General features: G+C 34.5%; 1 protein-coding gene across 7 annotated transcripts in view; it reads right to left on the reverse strand.

Moving 5' to 3' along the window:
* The window catches only part of RPS6KC1 (ribosomal protein S6 kinase C1), a 221,614-nt gene that overhangs the window by 55,680 nt on the left and 142,584 nt on the right, over positions 1–23,350 (reverse strand). The gene's annotated exons all lie outside the window — the stretch shown is intronic.

A 23,350-nucleotide genomic window follows, 5' to 3' on the forward strand; every position in this document is an offset into this window, starting at 1 on the left:
TTATAAAATCCACAAAATAGCAATTAAAAATCCTGATTTCTGGCTACTCAAAAATGTCATTTATTTAAGGTAATGATTATATTCACCACAATACCTCATGTAGAAACAAAATACTGTGGTTTCTTTTAAATTACTACAAACAGATAATCTCAAGAACCTAGCTATATATTCATCTTAGAAGAAATGCACTTATATGAAATTTTCTTATACATCATCTTTGATTCCTGGGTTGGTTTTTTTGGTATCTTTAATGTAGTTAGAAGAAAAGCAATATAGAAAGTATTTTTTAGAATATATAAAGCATCTTTTAATTATTGATTTTAAAATGGCAGAAGATACATTTAGTTTGCATTCATTCTAATCTTAATCCTGATTTTTAAAAATTCTTCCAAGCTTCCACAGCGAATTAGTTATAAATTAATTTAAAACTAGGGCATTATTAAACATTCATGTACCCTAAGAACTGTCATAACAAAGCCCATTTGTCCTGACCTCTATTTAAATTGAACACAACCTGTTGAGCACAACTATCTACAGTTTCTGTAATCAAATACAATACTGTTGTGTGTGTATGCTCCACAAGAACACAATTCATGCCTCTGTATACTTAGTAACTTCAATAATAATCATGATGATTTTTTAAAAGATCACAGTTTGTCATTGTGATAGCTAAAAATAGAGTATATGTTACCAAAGTAACTTTATCTTCCAAGATGTTATGATTCATAACATTATGATTATAATGTTATGAATCATAACATTAAAAAAAGAAAATAAGCATATTTTGGTGGTGCTAAAGAGATTTGCAAATACAAGTAATTTACTCAAAATTCAAAGGCCAGTCATTCCCACATTGTTTCATTCCTCCAAGGGGCATTGAAATATGGTTGGCAAAGATTGTTTTATCAGGATCAGAAAAGATAAAAAGGATTTTAAAGATGTTCCTCGGGACTTCCCTGGTGGTCCAGTGGTTAAGACTTCGCCTTCCAGTGAAGGGGGTGCAGGTTCAATCCCTGGTTGGGGAGCTGAGCTCTCACATGCCTTGTGGCCAAAAAACCAAAACATAAAAACAGAAGCGATATTGTAACAAATTCAATAAAAACTTTAAAAATGGTCCACATCAAAAAAAAAAATGTTTCTCTAAAAGTCACTTGGCCAACACCTGGATTATTTATCCTTAGGCGAATAGCTAAATCTAGTCCTGCCTTAGGGCAATGCAAAATACATGTGATTCTCCAGAAAATAATCCAGGGAGTAATTATTTCAACCACAAATATGAATTTTAAATCTCATATTCCTGTTACCCAAATGTCAATGAATGTGAGCCATTCCTCAATGATGTTTCATACTAGGATGTGAGGTTAATGATTTAGTGAACAATAAACCTATCACAGAAATGTCTTTTTTACATATATGAAAAAAGTTTTACTTTGTATAATTTTTCAAATCCTAGGCCTACACATCTATTACTTCATAAAACATGCTTCCAAAGGACATGGTGTGTCTTTGTAAGAAAATAGGATATAAATATAGCAGAAGGCAGAATATAAAAAAACAGAGAAATCGAGTTTAAAACAGAAATGCTGAAGAGCTAGGAAAAACATCCACTTAGGAGGCTCTTCTCAGATCCAAATGCTTTAAAAGCTAGATCTCTACACCTTTGTCATCCTCATTTTGTTTGTCTGTTTTCTGTTTTTGCAAAGCAACTTGCCCAAGGCCACAAAGAGATTATGCTAAAGAGAGGTAAAAACTCTGAAGTTCTGGGTTTATAGGCCCAAATTCAGTTTATGTCATTCAATACCATAATGAAACCATTTGTTCTCTTTGGTTTGAATTCTGAACTTCACTTGGGATAATGACACTGTTAAATTTAGATGAAAATTAATTCAATTATAAGTATAGTCTGCTGTATTTAGCTTTAGATCCTTCTTATTTGCATTTGCTAGAAACACCTAATACTCTGGTGCTGATATAAAAACTATGTCCATTCATACTCTGGTTTAATATTTTCATTCTGCTGCTAAGTGTGTTCCATAAATATGCTCAAATAAATTTATAGGCCCTGGAAACTGAAATAAGTCCCTAAAGAGCAGCAAATATGTCCACATAGTTTTCATATAGTGTTCAAAATTGGTGCAGTGTGTACTCAGTAAATGCTATCTTATAAGGATAACAGACGGACACAGAGGCTACATCTTCAAGCCAATCAATACATATCCAACTAAGTTGCCAATGTCAGAGATAGCCTGATTCCAATTCGGAAGAAAATGCTTCAAGGGCAAAAAAGCTTTAAATGTTATTATTTTTAAGTGTTTTAAATGAGTTTTGCACTTTTGTAGCAGATGGAGTTGAAATTCTGGTACTGGTCAAAATTTAACAATGTTTTAATATGACTAGAAATTTTATTTAGTAGAAGAATACAATGTGTTAATGTTCTAAAAAATTCCAAAATATTTTAAAGTGTATATGAAACACAAAGACACAACACTCATTCTCAAACTGATAATTTCATCGACTGCAACAATTTCCCTGCCAACAATCTACAGGTGTATTCTGTGAGAGAGGGTGAAAAAGGGAGGAGGATGAATGTTTTGACAGTTTTCAAAACTACTCTTCTTGCTCTGATCCTGAACGTGTAGTATATTTTGAGGTACAGACTCACAGAGTATTTGAAATCTTAAAACACATGTATCTATTTTTGTCCCCTTTATAACTATTCAGCAAACATTTGTTAAATCCTTACTGCATGGACAGCACTGTATTTAGTTAGGCATTATCAGAGAAAATAAAGAAGGATAAGTTATAGTTTCTGCCCTCTAGGACAGGTTAACAAGATATTTAAGGCAACTAAAGGCATACAAGCTAAAATAATACACAACTGAATGCTAAGTTGTGTTAATTCAAAGAAAGGAAAGATGAGTATTACAGTTAAGGCGGAGATAAGCTTTCAGCTAAGTCTCGAAGAATGGACTAAACATAGGTGGGCAGGAAGGAAAAAAGGAAGAATTCAAAGAGTTGAAGAAGCTAGAAAGAAAGCATGCGCTGAGTGTCCCACAATTCCTTTAGCCTGAAACTCTATTCTAGGAGCTAAACCCTACTCATTCCTCATGTCTTTGTTTTGCTTCTAAGAAGCCTCTGGAGAGCCCCAAGCTAGGCACCCCTCCTACATGTTCTCACAATACCCTAGTGTACTTCCTTCACCCAAAGCAGTTTCACACTGTATTGTAACTGCTATTTCCCACTGAATTATAAACTCTGAGAGGGTAGAGATTAGGTGTTTTATTCACCATTGTATCTCCAGTGGCTATTATCACACTTGACATATAGCAGGAGCTCAACAAATATTTGCTGAATGAATGAATGAATAAATGAGAAAATAGAAATGGAAAAGACCTGGAGAGAAATGGTGAGGAGGCAGGCCAATTAGAATAAATGGTCCCTACCTTTTTTAAGATAATGTGAGTAAAGAGGTATCATTCATTCATTCATTCATTCATTTTTTTCAATACATATATATTGAGTATCTGCTGTTTTTAAGTCACTATGCTAAATGTTAAAAATACAAAATTAAATAAGATATAGTCACCAAGCTGGTGTTTGACATGTTATAGAGGCTTATTCTCCAAAGACACATATCTTCTGCACAGGATTTAGACTATCTTTTCTATAGATGTCTGTGAATATTGTACAAAAATATATAAAAATGTTAATTTTTAGGAAAGAAGGAGGAAAATACTTGGTATTTGAGGCATATGAAGGCTTGTTGGAGGAGGCATAGAAATAATATCAAGAACTACCATACAATATGGATGAATGCTATGACAGATAGGTTCAAGGCATTAAAAGGACACAGCATAAGATATTTACATTAGACCGTAGAGGTAAGTAAGCAAGGGAGCCTTCCAAAAGAAGACAATAATTAAGAATGAGACAAATTAAGTGAGGAAGGAAAGGTAAAGTCACTCCAGGTAGAGGGGTGTAAAACATGACACCTTGTGTATCTTACAAGTTCCACAGGGCTGTAACCAAGACAGCATGTTGAGGTGGTCTGGGAATGGTCTTTGTAGGCTTAGCTAAGAAATCTGAACATTATCCTAAAATTCTATGTGAAGGTATTAAAGACTTTTAAGCAAGAGAGTTATTCGTTTTTGAAAAATCACTTTCCTAAAGTATCAGTGTTATGAATTATTCTGGCAACAGTGTTGATAATGAACCAGAGGAAAATGAGACTAGAGGCAAATAACAGTATGTCTTAAAAGGGGGATAAAGAGAATAGTGTATATCTTTAAAGTTACAATAACTTGGGATGCCTAAATTTTGATGTGAAACAGCTGAAGGAAAGATGGCTTAGTTGTAACTAGCAGTACCCAGGAGGTATTGGGTCAACCTGAAATAATTATTCTATAGCTATATGTCATCTGCAGGATTCTTTGTCCTATTTTGTTGAAAAAAATTTGTTAACAACTTGAAAAAGGTCAACAAAGACATGCTGATCAAAATTATGGATGCCATGAAGCTGAGAGGACTGCACAATGTGTTAAATTTAACATTCTCTGAAATACAGATCACTATCCCCTAGAGAAACTGCATTAAATAACAGTAAAGAAATGTTTAAAGTTATACAATAATGACTACAAAGAAAACAAGAGAGGAGATGAGAAAAGATGGAAAAGTTTCAGAAGACAGAAAACAGAATGAATCAGATACTACAGACAGCTAAAGGAGGGATTGAAGAGTGCTACTGAAAGCAGGGGCAGTATATGAAAACCTAAATGCCAAATTGATGAGGACATCAGTCCTCCTTCAACCACTGGGCTCCCAGAATGCTGGTTGGTCCAATACGAGATCCCTTGGTAAGAGATTTAAAGGTTCTTTTCTAAGAAAACCAAATAGCCTAAAACTTAAGGCATATAAATACTGACATTATTAGGTCTCCTAATAAAACATCTGGATTATTACACAAATTGAAGGTCACCAAATGCCCAGCTCAACAAATGAAAAAAAAAAATCCCACCAAACAAATCATTGTGAAATTTTAGAATAGGGAGAAGAGCCTATAGGCCTCCAGCAAGAGAAAGGGAGGAAGAAAAACAATGGGTCGGGAATTGGAATGCAATATATTGGGTTGGCCAAAAAGTTTGTTTGGGTTTTTTATGGAAAAACCCAAATGAACTTTTTGGCCAACCCAACAGAAGACTGATGAAGAGAATTCCCACAGTTACAAGAAGTGGAAGTGTGATGAGGAAAGCTATGCAGAAGGCCAAGAGAACAAACCAATCCATACGTAATCAGAACAAGGAAGGAATCCAAGAGAAAAGACTCTGAGAAAACCACTGATCTAATGTACTATTTGAGGTGTCTGACTGCATTGAGACGTTTTAAAGTTTTATCAGAGAGTTTAGTAATAAATAATGATAGGGACAGAGAAAAAAATAAGCAAATGGGGGAAAATGAGGCAATTTATTAACTCTAAGAGAAAACCAAAAATTTGTACATGGAAGGTCCAAAGATATTTCAACAGATTGAAATTTAGGCCAAATTTAAGCAAACTAAAACTAGAATAAACAAACATAAAACACTACCAATTGGAAAGACAACACACTGTGTTGAAAAAACTAAAAACTGGTTATTGGAGAAGGGCAGTACTAAGGACTAAAGAGGCAGTATTTGGCTCAAGAGAAAAAAGGACTTTCTAGGAGTTTCAATTGTGTAAAATGGAATGACTGACTTTGAGACATTAAGTAGCTCTGTCTTTATTCACACTTCTTTACAGTCCCTTCCATCCTGTTTTAGAATTTACATACTGACCTATATCTCTCCTGCTAGACTAAAGAGAAGAACCATGTCTTATATAGCACCTAACACAGTGCCTGCTACGTGGTGGCATTCAAAACAAGTTTGTTAAATTAATAAATAAAAGGCCCTGAAAAAAATAAATAATTAATTAATTAATTAAAGGCCCTGAAGCTGAAATACCATTCAACGGGGCACTACAGATGGGCCACAAGATCTGTAATTCAGTGGGTCAGATGACCTTAAAGTCCTTTCTAACCCTGAGATTGTATACCCCAAGCCATTAGGAGGTAAAATGAAACTTGTCCCTTTATTTTGAAATTACTTAGGTTCTCCTATTATAAAACTGACCATACAAATATATTATACATTATACAATCATACTTTAAATACAAAAAGAATTTGACTTCTTTGGAACAAAAATACTCTATTAGTCCAATATATTAACATTAATATCGCAGATAAAGGGTTTTACAAGTATAGAATTCATTTTATACTCTTAATTATAATTAAGATGTGAATTTCAACAAGAGACAGAATAAGATATTGCAACACTGAACATTATGAAACATAACTAAAACTCAAGTGTGTGTGCATCAAACATGTGGTTGTCCCTTGTTTTAAAAAATCAGGTATACTAGATGTGGTTCCTTAAAGATATTATTAATTATAATCACAGCCTATTTTTATTCCTTATATAAAAAGTATGGGTAAACTACATTCCCTTAAATTAAGTTTGTGGTTATTAATGTTATCTGCACAATCTAGCTCTATTGTTTACTATTCCTTATCTTCTTGAAGCAGTTTTTGGTTCACAACAAAATTAAGCAGAAAGTACAGAGTTCCCATATACCTCCTGTCCCCAAACACCCACAGCCTCCTCTACTATGATCATCCTGCACCAGTAGTACATTTGTTGAAACTGATGAACCTACACTGACACACCAAAGTCCACAATTTATATTAGAGTTCACTCGTGGTGCTGTACATTCAATGGTTTTTGACAAATGTACAACACGTACCCACCATATCATGCAAAATAGTTTCACTGCCCCCCAAAATTCTGTCTCTGCCTATTCATCCCTCCTCCCTCCTCCTAATTCCTTGCAACCACTGATCATTTTACTCTCTCCATAATTTTTTGCCTTTTCCAGAATGTCATACAGTTGCAATCACACAGCATGTACCTTTCTCAGATTGGAATCTTTCACTTAGTGACATACATTTAAGTTTCCTCCATGTCTTCACGGCTTGATAGCTCATTTCTGTTAAGCGCTAAATAATTTTCCATTGTCTAGATGTACCACAGTTTATTTATCCATTCATCTCCTGAAGGACATCTTGGTTGCTTCCAAGTTTTGGAAATGATGAATAAAGCTGTTATAAATATACACATGTAGATGTTTGTGTAGATATAAGTTTTCAACTCATTTGGGTAAAAAACTAATGAGCATGACTTCTGGATTATATAGTAAAAATATGTTTAGTTTGGTAAGAAACTATCAAACCGTCTTCCAAAGTGGCTGTACCATTTTGCACTCCCAACCAGCAATGAATGAGAGTTCCTATTATTCCACATCCTCCCCAGCATTTGGTGTTGTCAGTGTTCCAGATTTTGGCCAGTCTAATAGATAGGTGGTGGTATCTCATTGTTGTTTTAGTTTGCACTTCCCTGATGACCTGTGATGTGGAGCATCTTCTCATATGCTTATTTGCCATATGTATGTGTATCTTCTTTGGTGAGGTTCCTGTTAAGGTCTTTAGCCCATTTTGTAATTGGGTTGTGCATTTTCTTATTGTTAGGTTTTAAGAGCTCTTTGTATATTCCAGGTAACATTCCTTATGATATATATCTTTTACAAATATTTTTCCCAGTCTACAACTTGTCTTCATTATCTTGACAGTGTCTTTCACAGAGCAGAAGTTTTTAATTTTAATGAAGTCCAGCTTATCAATTATTTCTTTCCTGGATCATGCCTTTGGTTATATCTAAAAAGTCACTGCCATGCCCAAGGTCATCTAGATTTTCTCCTATGTTGTCTTCCAAGAGTTTTATAACTTTGTGTTTTCATTTATGTCTATGATCCATTTTGAGTTAATTTTTTTGAATGATGTAAAGTCTGGGTCTAGGTCCCCTTTGTTCATGTGAATGTCCATTGGATGTGGTGTTCCAGTACCACTTGTTGAAGCAACTATCTTTTCTCCATGGTATTGCCTTTACTCCTTTATCAAAGACCACTAGACTATATTCATGTAGATCTATTTCTGAACTCTCTATTCTGTTCCATTGATCTGTCTGTTCTTTCACCAGTCCCACACTGTCTTCATTTCTGTAGCTTTATAGTAAGTCTTGAATTCAGGTAGAATTAGTTCTCTGAGTTTGTTCTTTTCCTTCAATACTGTGTTAGATTTTCTGGGACTTCTGTTCCTCTGTAAAAAATTTACAGTCATTTTCTCAACATCCACAAAATAACTTGCTGTGATTTTGACTGGGATTGCACTAAAAGTATAAATCAAGCTGGGAAGAACTGACATCTTGACAATAATGAGGCATCCTATCCATGAACATGGAATATCTCTCCATTTATTTAGTTCTTCTTTAATTTCTTCATTAGAGTTTTATAGTTTTCCTCATATAATGTTGTACATATTTTGTTAGATTTCTATCTAAGTATTTCATTTTTTTGGAAGTGCTGATGTAAGTCATGTTGTGTTTTTAATTTAAATTCCCCTTATTCACTCATGGTATATAAGAAAGTGATTGGCTTTTATACGTTAACCATGTCCTGCAGCCTTCCTATAATCGTTTATTAGTTTCAGGAGATTTTTTGTGCTTTCTTTATATAGACAATCATGTCACCTTAAACAAAGTTTTCTTTCTTCCTTTCCAATTTTCGTATTTTTATTTTCTTTTCTTGTCTTATTGCAGTAGTGAGAACTTCCAGTAGGATGTTGAAAAGGAGAGATGAGAGAGGACATCCTTGCCTTGTTCATGATCTTAGCGGGAAAACTTCAAGTTTCTCACTATTAAGGATGATGCAAACTATAGGAGTTCTGTAAATGTTCTTTATCAAGTTGAGGAAGTTTTCCTCTATTCCTAATTTGCTGAGAGTTTTTATCATGAATGGGTATTGAATTATGTCAAATGCTTTTTCAGAGTCAATTGATATGATGATGTGATTTCTTCTTTAGCCTTCTGATATGCATTAACTGACTTTCAAATGTTAAACCATCCTTACACACATGGGATAAATCTCACTTGGTCATAGTGTATAGCTCTTTCTATACATTATTAGATTCAATTGCCTAGTATTTTGATTAGGATTTTTGTATCTATGGTCATGAGAGATACTGGTCTACAGTTTTCATTTCTAGTAATATCCTTAGTTTTGGTGTTAGGATAGCACTGGCCTCCGAGATTGAGTTAGGACGAATTCTCTCCACTTCTATCTTCTGGAAGAAATCATAGAGAACTGGTACAATGTCTTCCCTAAATGTTTGGTGGAACTCACCAGTGAACCCATTTGGCTTGATGCTTTCTGTTTTAGAAGCTTATTAATTATTGGTTCAATTTCTTTAATAGATATAGGCCTGCTCAGATTGTATATTTCTTGTGTGAGTTTCAGCAGACTATGTCTTCCAAGGAATTGGTCCTTTTCATCTAGATTATCAATTTTGTGTGCACAGAGCTGTTCACAGTATTCCTTTAATACCCTTTTAATGTCCATGTGTGTAGTGATGTCCACTCTTTCATTTCTGATCTTAGAAATTTGTGTCATCTCTCTTTTTTCTTAGTTAGCCTAGATAAAGGCTTATTGATTTTATTTATCTTTTCAAAGAATCAGCTTTCAGTTTTGTTAATTTTCTCTACTGATTTCCTGTTTTCAACTCCTATGATTTCTGCCCTAATTTTTATTCTTTTCTTCTGTTTACTTTGTATTTAATTTGCTCTTCTTTTCCTCATTTCCTAGGATGGAAACTTAGATGACTGATTTTAGATCTTTCTTCAATTTTAATATATGCATTCAATGCTATAACTTCCTTCTAAGCACCACTTTCACTGCATCTCACAAAGTTTGATAATTTTTTCCTTTTCATTGAGTTCAAAATATTTTGAAATTTATCTTCAGATTTTTTATTTGGCCTATGTGTTATTTAGAAGTATGTTGTATAATCTCCAAGTATTTGGGAATTTTCTAGTTATCTTTCTTTTACTGATTTCTAATTTAATTCCATGTGGTCTAAGAGCAGATATTTTAAGAATTCTACTCTTTTAAAGTTGTTAACGTGTGTTTTATGATCCAGAATGTGGTTGTGATCTACCTTGGTGAATGTTCCATGTGAGCTTGAGAAGAATATATTTTATGCTATTGTTGCATGAAGCAGTCTGTAAGTGTTGATTATGTCCAATTATGTTGATTGATAGTGCTGCTGAGTTCAACTATGTCCTTAATGATTTTCTGCCTACTGGATCTGTCCATTTCTGATGTTGAAGACTCCAACTATAATAGATTTACCTATTTCTCCTTGTAGTTCTATCAGTTTTTTGCCTCACGTATTTTGATGCTCAATTATTAGGCACGTACACATTAAGGATTGTTATATCTTCTTGGATAACTGATCCTTTTATCATTATGTAATGCTTCTGATAATTTCTAATAATTTACCTTGCTCTGAAGTCAGCACTGTCTGAAATTACTATAGTTATTCCTGCCTTCTTTTGATTTGTGTAAACATGGTAAATCTTTCCCTAACCTTTTACCTTTAATCTAATGTGTCTTTTAAAGTGACTCTCTTATAGAAAACATATAGTTGGGTCTTGTTTTTTAATCTACTCTGACAAGTTCTGTCTTTTAAATGGTACATTTAGACCATTGATCTTTATGATTATTTACTTCTATTAATTGCCCTGCTTATTTTTCCTATTTTTCTCCTCCCACTCTTCTTCTACCATTTGTGGCTTTAATTGATCATTTTATATGATTCCATTTTTTCTCCATTTTAGCAAATAAATTATAAATCTTTTTTTACTTTAGTGCTTGCCCTAGAGTTTGCGATATACATTTACAACTAATCTAACTCCACTTTCAAATAAAATTATACTGCTTCTCAGGTAGTACAAGTACCTTATAATAGCAAAATATTCTTAATCCATCTCTCTCATCCTTGGTATCATTGTCATTCATTGCACTTACACAGAAGTACACATAAGCATATATATACATACATAACTATACATAATTGGATACATTGTTTCTATTAATATTTTGAACAAGCTGTTTTTTTCTCTTTCCAGTATTCCTCTTATGCTTATATTATGCCTTTTATAGTTATACCACAGTTCTTGGGTATCCTGTTCCATTTTTTTTTTAGTGTTTTTTCCCTTTGCTTTTCAGTTTCAAGTTTCCATTTACATATTCTCAAGTTCAGAGATTCTTTCCTCGGACCTGTCCAGTCTACTAATGAGCCAATCAAAAGCACCCTTCATTTCTGTATAGTATTTTTTACCTCTAGTTCTCTTTCCTATTCTTTCTTAGAATAAAATTCTTTCTCTCTGCATACATTATCCATCTGTTCTTGCATGTTGTCTACTTTTTCTATTAGAACATACAGTATATTAGTCATAGTTGTTCTTAAATTCATGACCTGATAATGCCAACATTCCTCCATATCTGAGTCTGGTTCTGATTCTTGCTCTGTCTCTTCAAACTATGGGTTTTTGCCATCTAGTATGCCTTGTAATTTTTTGTTGAAATCTGTACATGATATACTGAGTGAAAGCAACTCCAGTTAACACTCTTTTAGTAATGTGGTGGTAAGATGACAGGAGAGGGGAGGAATTCTATAGCCCTATGATTATGTCTTAGTCTTTTAGTGAGCCTGTGGCCCTGGACTATGAATTTCACAAGTGTCTATCAGCTTTTCCTCAGCCCTAGATGGAACCAGATGGCTACAGGGGACTGGAGTTGGGTATTTCCCTTCCCCTACACACAAAGCTAGAGCCAAACTGGAGTTTGGCATTTCCCTCCTGCCAAGTCAGTTAGGCTCTAATAAGAATAGAATGCTCCGGCTTATTTCAAAATGTATACTTTTCCCCTTCCCCTTTCAGGAAGCCTGAAGGGATTTTTCTCCAATATTCACTGTGAGAACCTGGTAGAGCTCCAGGAGACAAAACTCACAAAAGTGAGGGTACACCCCATGGAATTTTTAACTCTCAAACTTGTCCCTATTGGATCTCTGCCAATTTGTCAGTTACAGTCCAGTTTTATACCCTGGGACTACTTCCCACAGAGGTTTATGCTGATGGGTTTCTGCTTCAGTAACCTGTGATTCTCTGTATCTGATGTCTGTCTCTCCAATGTGGGGTCAGCTATTGGCCCTATGACTTTACTTCTCTGGTAGATCTCAGAAGAGTTCTTAGTTTTTCAGTTTGTTTAGCTTTTTACTTGTTGTTAGGATGGAGTGGTGCCTTCCAAGATCCTTTCATGGCAGACCAAAAGCAAAAAAGGACTACAGTGATTTTTAAGTATTTATAAACATAGGTTTCAATAGCGACATTATTAGTACTATGCTACACACAAAACCATTGTGATGAATTACTTCATTATAAATACATCTACATCTATAGTACTGCTGAATATACTATAATATACTGAAATTATGATTATATTGTATTTGCAGGTTCTAATTTGAGAATTGTTACTTTTTATAATATACTATATATTTGAACTACATACTAAAAATATAGTAGTAAACTGTATTGTTGTCTTATATATGTGAAAATTACTCTACATTTACTATAAATAATATTCACAGCAGTGATTTCTTAAAGGTTGCAACAGAATAATAATAAATTTGTCAAAAACAATATGAAAGCATATTGGATTATCTCATTTTTGTCGTAATATGAAATCAATAAATTATAGCAATAATTATTAATCCTTATCTAGTTTATTAGTAGTTTTTTAAATGTCTTTATCCTATATTACCTGGATTTGTAAATAAATGAAATATGGGAAATGAATAAAGTAGGAAAATATAATTTTGTGACTTTAAGAATGATATATAAATGGAATCATAAAACATATATTTGAGATTCATTTTTTTTTAATTTTTGAATTTTATTTTTTTTATTTTTTTATACAGCGGGTCCTTATTAGCCATCAATTTTATACACATCAGTGTATACATGTCAATCCCAATCGCCCAATTCACCCCACAACCCCAGCCCCCACGCTTTCCCCCCCTGGTGTCCATACGTTTGTTCTCTACATCTGTGACTCAATTTCTGGCCTGCAAACCAGTTCATCTGTACCATTTTTCTAGGTTCCACATATATGCGCTAACATACGATATTTGTTTTTCTCTTTCTGACTTAACTTCACTCTGTATGACACTCTCTAGATCCATCCAGGTCTCTACAAATGACACAATTTCTTTCCTTTTTTTTTTTTTTAAATAATTCTTTATTTTATTTATTTATTTCTGGCTGTGTTGGGTCTTCCTTTCTGTGCGAGGGCTTTCTCCAGTTGCGGCAAGTGGGGGCCACTCTTCATTGCGGTGTGTGGGCCTCTACACTATTGTGGCCTCTTTTGTTGCGGAGCAAAGGCTCCAGAGGCACAGGCTCAGTAGTTGTGGATCACAGGCCTAGCTGCTCCATGGCATGTGGGATCTTCCCAGACCAGGGCTAAACCCATGTCCCCTGCATTGGCAGGCAGATTCTCAACCACTGCGCCACCAGGGAAGCCCAATTTCTTTCCTTTTTATGGCTGAGTAATACTCCACTGTATATATGTACCACTTCTTCTTTACCCATTCAACTGTCGATGGGCATTTAGGTTGCTTCCATGACCCGGCTATTGTAAATAGTGCTGCAGTGAACATTGGGGTGCATGTGTCTCTTTCAATTACGGTTTTCTCTGGGTATATGCCCAGTAGTGGGATGGCTGCATCATATGGTAATTCTATTTTTAGTTTCTTAAGGAACCTCAATACTGTTCTCCATAGTGGCTGTATCAATTTACATTCCCACCAACAGTACAAGAGGGTTCCCTTTTCTCCACACCCTCTCCAGTATTTGTTGTTTGTAGATTTTCTGATGATGCCCATTCTAACTGGTGTGAGGTGATACCTCATTGTAGTTTTCATTTGCATTTCTCTAATTAACAGCGACGTTAAGCAGCTTTTCATGTGCTTCTTGGCCATCTGTATGTCTTCTACGGAGAAATGTCTATTTAGGTCTTCTGCCCATTTTTGGATTGGGCTGTTTGTTTTTTTAATATTGACCTGCATGAGCTGTTTCTATATTTTGAAGATTAATCATTTGTCCATTGATTCCTTTGCAAATATTTTCTCCCATTGTGAGGGTTGTCTTTTCGTCTTGTTAATGGTTTCCTTTGCTGTGCAAAACCTTTGAAGTTTCACTAGGTCCCATTTGTTTATTTTTGTTTTTATTTCCATTACTCTAGGAGGTGGATCAAAAAATATCTTGCTGTGATTTATGTCAAAGAGTGTTCTTCCTATGTTTTCCTCTAAGAGTTTTATAGTGTCCAGTCTTACATTTAGGTCTTTAATCCATTTTGAGTTTATTTTTGTGTATGGTGTTTGGGAGTGTTCTAATTTCATTCTTTTACATGTAGCTGTCCAGTTTTCCCAGTACCACTTACTGAAGAGACTGTCTTTTCTCCATTGCATATCCTTGCCTCCTTTGTCATAGATTAGTTGACCAGAGGTGGGTGGGTTTATCTCAGGGCTTTCTATCTTGTTCCATTGATCTATGTTTCTGTTTTTGTGCCAATACCATCTTGTCTTGATTATTGTAGCTTTGTAGTATAGTCTGAAGTCAGGGAGTCTCATTCCTCCAGCTCCGTTTTTTTCCCTCAAGACTGCTTTGGCTATTCGAGGTCTTTTGTGCCTCCAAACAAATTTTAAGATTTTTTGTTCTAGTTCCATAAAAAATGCCATTGGTAATTTGATAGGGATTGCAATGAATCTGTAGATTGCTTTTGGGTAGTAGAGTCATTTTCACAATATAGTCATTTTCTTCCAATCCAAGAACATGGTATATCTCTCCATCTGTTGGTATCATCTTTAATTTCTTTCATCAGTGTCTTATAGTTTTCTGCATACAGGTCTTTGGTCTTCCTAGGTAGGTTTATTCCTAGGTATTTTATTCTTTTTGTTGCAATGGTAAATGGGAGTGTTTCCTTAATTTCTCTTTCACATTTTTCGTCATTAGTGTATAGGAATGCAAGAGATTTCTGTGCATTAATTTTGTATCCTGCAACTTTACCAAATTCATTGATTAGCTCTAGTAGTTTCCTGGTGGCATCTTTAGGATTCTCTATGTATAGTATCATGTCATCGGCAAACAGTGACAGTTTTACTTTTCCTTTTTCAATTAGTATTCCTTTTATTTCTTTTTCTTCTCTGATTGCCATGGCTAGGACTTCCAAAACTGTGCTGAATAACAGCGGTGAAAGTGGATATCCTTGTCTTGTTCCTGATCTTAGAGGAAATGCTTTCAGTTTTTCACCATTGAGAATGATGTTTGCTGTGGGTTTGTTGTATATGGCCTTTATTATGTTGAGGTAGGTTCCCTCTATGCCCACTTTCTGGAGAGTTTTTATCATAAATGGGTGTTGAATTTTATCAAAAGCTTTCTCTGCATCTATTGAGATGATCATATGGTTTTTCTTCTTCAATTTGTTAATATGGTTTACCACATAGACTGATTTACGTATATTGAAGAATCCTTGCATCCCTGGGATAAATCCCACTTGATCATGGTGTATGATCCTTTTAATGTGTTGTTGGATTCTGTTTGCTAGTATTTTGTTGAGGATTTTTGCATCTAAGTTCATCCGTGATATTGGTCTGTAATTTTCTTCTTTTTAGTATCTTTGTCTGGTTTTGGTATCAGGGTGATGGTGGCCTCAAAGAATGAGTTTGGGAGTGTTCCTTCCTCCACAATGTTTTGGAAGAGTTTGAGAAGGATGGGTGTTAGCTCTTCTCTAAATGTTTGATAGAATTCACCTGCAAAGCCATCTGGTCCTGGACTTTTGTTTGTTGGAAAATTTTTAATCACAGTTTCAATTTCATTACTTGTGATTGGTCTGTTCATATTTTGTATTTCTTCCTGGTTCAGTCTTGGAAGGTTATACCTTTCTAAGAATTTGTCCATTTCTTCCAGGTTGTCCATTTTATTAGCATAGAGTTGCTGGTAGTAGTCTCTTAGGATGCTTTGTATTTCTGCAGTGTCTGTTGTAACTTCTCCTTTTTCATTTCTAATTTTATTGATTTGAGTCCTCTCCCTCTTTTTCTTGATGAGTTTGGCTAATGGTTTATCAATATTGTTTATCTTCTCAAAGAACCAGCTTTAAGTTTTATTGATCTCTACTACTGTTTTGTTTCTATTTCATTTATTTCTGCTCTGATCTTTGACTTCTTTCCTTCTGCTAACTTTGGGTTTCGTTTGTTCTTCTTTCTCTACTTCCTTTAGGTGTAAGGTTAGATTGTTTACTTGAGATTTTTCTTGTTTCTTGAGGTAGGCTTTTATAGCTAAAAATTTCCCTCTTAGAACTGCTTTTGCTGTATCCCATAGGTTTTGCATCATCGTGTTTTCATTGTCATTTGTCTCTAGGTATTTTTTTATTTCCTCTTTGATTTCTTCAGTGATCTTTTGGTTATTTAGTAACGTATTGTTTAGCCTCCATGTGTTTGTATTTCTTACGTTTTTTTTCACTGTAATTCACTTCTAATCTCATAGCATGGTGGTCAGAAAAGATGTTTGATATGATTTCAATTTTCTTAAATTTACTGTGGCTTGATTTGTGACCCAAGACATGATCTATCCTGGAGAATGTTCTGTGTGCACTTGAGAAGAAAGTGTAATCTTTTGTTTCTGGATGGAATGTCCTATAAATATCAATTAAATCTATCTAGTCTATTGTGTCATTTAAAGCTTCTGTTTCCTTATTTATTTTCATTTTGGATGATCTGTCCATTGGTGTAAGTGAGGTGTTAAAGTCCCCCACTATTACTGTGTTACTGTCGATTTCCTCTTTTAGAGCTGTTAGCAGTTGCCTTATGTATTGAGGTGCTCCTATGCTGGTGCATACATATTTATAATTGTTGTATCTTCTTCTTAGATTGATCCCTTGATCATTATGTAGTGTCCTTCCTTATCTCTTGTAACATTCTTTATTTTAAAGTGTATTTTACCTGATATGAGTATTGCTACTCCAGCTTTCTTTTGATTTCCATTTGCATGGAATATCTTTTTCCATCCCCTCACTTTCAGTCTGTATGTGTCCCTAGGTCTGAAGTGGGTCTCTTGTAGACAGCATATATATGGGTCTTGTTTTTGTATCCATTCAGCAAGCCTGTGTCTTTTGGTTGGAGCATTTAATCCATTCACGTTTAAGGTAATTACCGATATGTATGTTCCTATGACCATTTTCTTAATTGTTTTCGGTTTGTTTTTGTAGGTCCTTTTCTTCTCTTGTGTTTCTCACTTAGAGAAGCTCCTTTAGCATTTGTTGTAGAGCTGGTTTGGTGGTGCTGAATTATCTGAGCTTTGCCTTGTCTGTAAAGCTTTTGATTTCTCCATCGATCTGAATGAGATCCTTGCCGGGTAGAGTAATCGTAATCTTGGTTGTAGGTTCTTCCCTTTCATCACTTTAAGTATATCATGCCACTCCATTCTGGCTTGTAGAGTTTCTGCTGAGAAATCAATTGTTAACCTTATGGGAGCTCCCTTGTATGTTATTTGTCACTTTTCCCTTGTTGCTTTCAATAATTTTTCTTTGTCTTTAACTTTTGCCAGTTTGATTACTATGTGTCTTGGCGTGTTTCTCCTTGGGTTTATCCTGTATGGGACTCGCTGCACTTCCTGGACTTGGGTGGCTATTTCCTTTCCCATGTTAGGGAAGTTTTCGACTATAATCTCTTCAAGTATTTTCTCGGGTCCTTTCTCTCTCTGTACTCCTTCTGGGACCCCTATAATGCGGATGTTGTTGCATTTAATGTTGTCCCAGAGGTCTCTTAGGCTGTCTTCATTTCTTTTCATTCTTTTTTCTTTATTCTGTTCCTCAGCAGTGAATTCTACCATTCTGTCTTCCAGGTCACTTATCCGTTCTTCTGCCTCAGTTATTCTGCTATTGATTCCTTCTAGTGTAGTTTTCATTTCAGTTATTTTATTGTTCATCTCTGTTTGTTTGTTCTTTAATTCTTCTAGGTCTATGTTAAACATTTCTTGCATCTTCTCGATCTTTGCCTCCATTCTTTTTCCGAGGTCCTGGATCATCTTCACTATCATTATTCTGAACTCTTTTTCTGGAAGGTTGCCTATCTCCACTTCATTTAGTTGTTTTCCTGGGGTTTTATCTTGTTCCTTCAGCTGGTACATAGCCCTCTGCGTTTTCATCTTGTCTCTCTTTCTCTGAATGTGGTTTTTGTTCCACAGGCTGCAGGATTGTAGCTCTTCTTGCTTCTGCTGTCTGCTCTCTGGTGGATGAGGCTATCTAAGAGGCTTGTGCAAGTTCCCTGATGGGAGAGACTGGTGGTGGGTAGACCTGACTCAAGATTGACTTTTTTATTCAGCATAATGCCCTTGAGATCCATCCCAGCTGATGTATCAGTAGTTCATTCCTTTTTATTGCTGAGTAATATTACATGTTATTGTAATAACATGTAACACCACAGTTTAACTGTTCACTTATTGTGAGACAGTTTGGTTGTTTCCAGTTTGGGGCTAATACAAATAAAGTTTTCCAATAGGTGTATAGTGATGCCTCACGTGATCTTATTTTGCATTTTGCTAATCATAGGTGATGTTGAACATCTTTTCATATGCTAATTTGCCATAGTTTATCTGGTGAAATGGCTTTTTGTATCTTTTGTTAATTTTCTGGTTGTATTGTTTGGGATTTTTAACGCTGGCTTTCAAGAATTCTTTATAGATTCTAGATGAGTCCTTTGTCATATATGTGGTTTGCAAATAAGTTCTCCTAGTCTGTAGCTTGTCTTTTCATTCTCTTAATGGGTTTTTCACAGACCAAAAGTTTTTAATCTTGATAAAGTCAACTTATCAATTTTTCCTTTTATGAATCATGCTTTCAGTGTCATGTCTAAAACCTCTATAAACCAAGGATTAGCTACGGAAGATTTTTTCCTCTGTTTACTTTGAGAAGTTACACAGTTTCACATTTCACATTTACATGTATGATCCATTTGGAGTTAATTTTTGTATAACGTATGAGGTATAAGTTAAGGTTCATTTTTTTGCCAATAGACATCCAACTGTTCCAGCACTATTTATTAAAAAGATGATTCTTCCTACAAGGTCTGCTTTTGTACCTTTGTTAAAAGTCAGCTGGCTGCATTTGTGGGGCTATTACTGCATTCTCTATTCTACTCCATTGATTTATGTGTCTCTCCCTACACCAATACTACACTGTCTTGATTACTATACAGCTATATGGTCTTGAAATCAAGTAAATTGTACCCACTTATTCTTTTTTCAAAGCTGGTTTAGCTATTATAGTTCCTATACTTTCCCATGTAAATTTTAAAGTAAGTTGGCCTATGTCTACAAAAAAAACTAGAATTTGACAGAAACTGTGTTAAAATTGTGTATTGATTTGGGGAGAATTTACATCATTTCCATCATTTCTATGTTGACTCTTCCAAGCCAAAAACAATGCACGTTTCTCCAATTATTTAGACCTTTGATTTTTTTCATCAGTTTTGTACTTTACAGCATAAAAGTCTTGTACATATTTTGTTATATTAACACCTAAGTAGTTCAAGATTTTTGGAGTGATTGTAAATGATACTGTATTTTTACTTCCAGTTTCTATGTGTTCACTGTTACTATATAGAAATATAACATTTTTGTAAGCTGATTTTATATCTTGCAACCTTGATGAATTCACTTATTAGTTCTAGTTTTTTGATAGATTCCATGTTTTTATATGTGTAGAACATCATGTCTCCTTCAAATAGGGTAAACTGTTTGCTTTCTTTCCAATTCATATGCCTTTTATTTCTTGATCTTGCCTAGTAGTACTGTCTAGAACTTCCAGTACTATGTTTAATAGATGTGCTAAGAATATGCCTTGTTCCCAACCTTAGGGTAAAGCATTCAGTCATTCATCACTAACTATGGTATTAGCTGTGAAATTTTTATAGATATTCTTAACCAAGTTGAGGAAGTTCCACTCTATTCCTAGTTTTTAGAGAGATTATTTTTTAAATCATGAATCGGTGTTGAATTTTTCAAATGCTTTTTCTGCATCAATTGGTACACTCATACAATTTTTCCTCTTGTTAAGGCGATGGATTACACTGATTGATTTTCAAACACTGAACCAACCTGGCATCCCTGAAATCAACCCCACTTGGTCATGGGACATAATTCCTTTTACATATTGCTGATTTCTATTTGCTAGTATTTTGTTGAGGATTTCTGTATCTGTGAATATTGGCCTATAATTTTCTTTTTTGTACTGTCTTTGATTTTGGTATTAGGACAATATTAGCCTCATAAAATGAACTGGGAACTGATCCACCTTCTTCCATTATCTGGAAAAGAATATAAAGAATCAGTGTCAATTCTTTAAAATTTTGGTAGAATTCTCCAGTGAAACCAGTTGAGCCCCAAGATTTCATTTTAGGAATTTTTTTTATTGTAAATTCAATTCCCTTAATAGTTATAGGGCTATTCAAATTTTCCATTTCATATTAGGTTATAGTCTACACTCTTCTACAAATTGGTGCATTTCATCTAAGTTAGTAAATTTTTTCCCAATAGCAAGCCAACCCAAGAATTCTACCTAGCAAGCATCAGATAAAGTTGGGAAGCTATCTCAATTACAAAATGCCAAGGCACTTCAAGTAATAGTTTTAGGTTTACACTATGTGGCATCTCTTATAACAGTGACTTATAAAGCATCCCACTGAAGCTGTTTTTCAAGGAGTGGCAATGTATTTGGGCAATCCAACCATACCATCCTCACTGCTTAACCTTGTAAACACCATACACACACCACATGCAGAATGACTCTCCAGCTACACACAAACCAGAAGAGTTAACTGGACATGAAGGGATCACATCTTGGTATTTTTACTCTGATGTTCAAGTCAGTGTTCCTCCTAGCCTTTTTTTTTTTTTAACTCTGTTTAAAACTCACAAGAAGTTGCAAAAATAACAGAGTCCCCTGTACTGTTCACCCAGCTTCTCCTGATGGTGACATCTTATATACCTATAGCACAATATCAAAACCAGGAAACTGACATTAGTACATTACTAGATTATGGATTCCTTTATCCTTTTTATAGATAAGCTATATAATAGTGAACTTTCTCAGAAACTCTCCCAGCACTTGGGCATCTATTAGCAATCAAACTACCAATCCAGACTTCTAATTCAACTGCAAACTACCTATATATAAACAATCCTTCTACACACAAACATATACATACTCTATATATTCATACCTCACACACAGAAACACAAAATTTTGCATCCACACATGCACAAACTTATATGAAAACAATAGCAATCCCATTCTTCTTATCTGAGTACTGTATTTCACTAATTTCTACTTTCCCTAGCTATTACTACATGAAGACTATGTGTAAATGAGTCTGAGGGCTAAAAGAAACCTTTAAAAGTTATCTAACATAAAAATCCATCCAATACTTGATTCCTTGTACAACATCCTCATCAATGATCCTCCAGCCTTTACTTGAGTACTTCTAATGACAAGAAACAAATAAGATATGAAGGAATCCAATCCACCTTTGGTCAATCCTAATTCTTGAAAGGTATCTCTAATCATTAGCCCAAAACTTAAAAATCTGTACTCACTTACTTCTAGTTGTATCCTTTGGGGTATATGAACAAAAAAGGCTTATCCCTCACTGTCTTTCTCCCAGGAAAGACAGATGCCCTATTTTTCCTAAGATGTCCTAGGTTTGCATCTATTGCTCTGGCATACTTAATAACCCCTTTTACCCTCAAGATCTGAACAGAACATTATATATTCACTCTATCCTGTATAGCCCTCAAAAATATGAAGACCACACGTTTTTATTAGGTTAACCTCATTTTTCAGCTCTTCTTTGTATGATACAATTTTGAGGGCCTTCACTAGCCTTATCATTCTTGCTTCTGAATGCACACCAGCTTATTGATATTCCAAGAGCTTAAGTTCCTTGTCCCATATATATACTAATGAAAGATTTTCTAATCCCAATTAAAGAACAGAAAGTCACTTACACCCCTTTGAATTCTAGACCAAGATACAGCATTGCAATTACTGTGCCTCTGGGTAAAGACATCTGAGTGTCTTGAACCATGATACTAGGTAGCAGTCTCACATTACACCAGTAGGTGTCACTCTATATATGATATATTTAAAGTTATCTAAGTCTCAATTTCATTCATTCAACAAATTTTTATTAATCATCCATTATGTGCCATGCTATGAGATTATACAGGTGAACAAGACACGATCTTATTTTCATGGAGCTTACAGGCTAGATATTAATGAACAAATCTGCTTTATTTACTTTATATATAAAAGTCTATAAAATTCTATTCCTAGGGAATTTTATTTTCCTGAGCTATTAGATAATAACACTCAAAATAACTCATGAAGAACATATTAATGAAACAGAATCAGAGCGGTACAGGTGAGATTAATGTATCCAGTGTATTTTCTACCTGTTTGAATTGATACAACACTTCTCTTCCAAACTTCAAGTTTCTAAAACCCAAATTTTAGGTATCCCTCATTACAGTGGGGAGGAATTTATCTTAAAAAACAATTCAAAACACAACATTGTAAAGCAATTATACTCCAATTTAAAAAAAATTCAAACTTTTAAAAAATCTACCTATTCATGTTTTTACAAAGGAGAGACTGGTATACAAATTTTTAAAGATTATTTGTAAAGCTTATTAATTCCCAAGTTCATATTTCCTTGTTTCTACTTAGAAAAGTTAAAATGTCCCCTTCTAAATACCAACATACTCCCCAGGTTAACAGAACAAAGACAGTAATGAATTATGCCTCAGCACAGAATTTAGGAATTCTTCTACTGTCAACATCCTTATTTGGATACATGTGAGACTCATAGCTATTATCAGGACTTAAAGGTGACTACTCATGATTAGAGCAGAGCAATGAAAGGTCATACTTTGTCAAAATAAACAGATCTAAGAGAAGGAGGAGACACTGTACATCAAAAAAGTATATTTTCCTGCACAGAAATCCAAGAACCTTTCATTAATCCAAGAACTATTTAATTGCCATTTTACTTCTCTGTATTCTCAAATAGAATGTTCTCTAAACTGGAAAGGCTAGGAAAAACATGGTTAAGGAAATATTTCAGGCTCAAAAGTCCTACTGCTTAGAATTCTTTAACTTCAAAATTCAGTCAAATAAATCTATTTGAGAAAAATGATGCTTATAAGAATTTAATAAGACCTGACAGCTTCACGTAATATCCAACCTACTGTTTATTTTGAAATACCTCAAACTCTTAT

Source organism: Pseudorca crassidens, chromosome 2 (assembly GCF_039906515.1).
Source record: "Pseudorca crassidens isolate mPseCra1 chromosome 2, mPseCra1.hap1, whole genome shotgun sequence".
NCBI classification, from domain to species: domain Eukaryota; kingdom Metazoa; phylum Chordata; class Mammalia; order Artiodactyla; family Delphinidae; genus Pseudorca; species Pseudorca crassidens.